This window comes from Myotis davidii, unplaced genomic scaffold (assembly GCF_000327345.1).
Source record: "Myotis davidii unplaced genomic scaffold, ASM32734v1 scaffold4902, whole genome shotgun sequence".
NCBI classification, from domain to species: domain Eukaryota; kingdom Metazoa; phylum Chordata; class Mammalia; order Chiroptera; family Vespertilionidae; genus Myotis; species Myotis davidii.
The window spans coordinates 1,878-3,788 of NW_006293311.1; positions in this window are offsets into that span (position 1 = coordinate 1,878).

Here is a 1,911-nt window from a genome sequence, read left to right on the forward strand (position 1 = left end):
AAAGTTTCTAGATGAAATTACTTAGAATGGTACGTATGTAGCTGGTTTTTGAAGGTAAAGTTTTAGACGAGTATACTCGTCGACGACTGAAAAAAGAACATTTTGTGAAAACGTGTATACACGTTTCTGCCGGGGAAGGGGTTAAATACCTTTATTGAGATATAATTAGCATATCACATAATTGATTCATTTAAAGTGTTGAATTAATTCAATGGCTTTTATTATATTCGTAGATATATGCAAACACCACAGCCAGTTTTCTTCACCTCTGAGAGAAACCCCATGCCATTTAGCTGTTACCTCCCTATCGTCTGGCCTGCCAGTCCTAGCATCCACTACTCTACTTGTCTCTATGGATGTGGCTGTTCTGGACATTTCATATAAATGGAATTATACATTATGTGTTCTTTTGTGATTGGTTTCTTTCACTTTGCATTACAAGGTTCATATTATAGCATATCTTAAAATTTCATTCTTTTTATGGAAAGAATAAATTTCATTGGATATACCACATTTGTTTGCTCATTCATCAGTCAGTGGACATTTAGGATGCTATCTTTTGTCTATTATTGAGTAATGCTAATATAATCATTCATTAACAAGGTTTGCTTGGACATATGCTTTTATTTACCTCGCGTTTCTAGATAGGTGTGGAATTGCTGGGTTATATGGTAACTCTGTGGAACTGCCAGACTGTTTTCCAAAGTGGCTGTACCATTTTACATTCCCTGTGACAGTCCCTGAGGCCTTATTACCTGACTTTTGGTTATAGCAACCCTCGTGAATGTGAAATGCTATCTCACGGAGGTTTTGATTTGCATTTTGATATTAGTCATCTGGGCTGGCATAACAAAATACTATAGCCTGGGTGGTTTAAATAATAGAAACATATTTCTCCCAGTTCTGGAGGCTGAAAGTCTAACATCATGGTGCATCAGGGTAGATTTCTGGTGAGGCCTCTCTTCCTGGCTTGCAGGTGAGCACCTTCTCAATGTATCCTCACATGGCTTTTCCTCTGCACCCTGGGGAGAAAGAGCTCTGATGGCTCTTTCTGTTTTTGTTAGGACACCAGTTCTATTGTTCAGATAATTACAGATGTCCCTCTTTTTTCCTCCCATAGCTCCCCTCCACCCGGTTCCCACCTCACCCCATGCCCTTAGCCCTCACCACTGTCCTCATCCATAGGTGTAAGATTTCTGTCCAGTCTCTTCCCACACCCCCCTTCTGCTCCCCCCTAGAATTGTTTTCTGATGGAGTCTTTGGGGTTTTCTATGTACAATATCATATCATCTGTGAATAATAACAGTTTTACTTTCTCCTTTCCAACATGGATGCCTTTTGTTTTTTCTTCTTGTCTGATTGCTATGGTTAGGACTGTTAGTACTATGTTGAACAAGAATGGTGAAAGCAGACATCCCTGTCTTATTCCTGTTCTTAGGGGAAATGGTTTTAGTTTAGCCCGTTGAGTATGATGTTGGCTGTAGGTTTGTCACATATGGCTTTTATAATGTTGAGGCATGATCCTTCTATTCCCATTTTGCTGAGAGGTTTTTTCCCTAGGGATTTTTTAATTTGTGAGAGGGAGGACCTGGAAGAATAGGGCTGCACAATTTTGGCTAGCACTGGGAGTAATTCTGTTTTTTTAAACAACTTGGATGAGCAGAGAGGAAGAGTGGAGTGTTGTGTTTCTGTCTGTGTGCATGAATTATTAATCTTTGAAAACATGACAAGAAACAATACAAAGCATAACAAAACATGATTATAAGGTCCTCATAATAAGAAATGTAAGATTCATAAGATGTTTTCAATGTTTCTAATTTTAGGATATTACAAAGTTGATGTCCACATTGAGGAGAACCAGGAAAAACAAGAGAAACCTCTTTGGCAAGTAATATTCATTGATAATACACT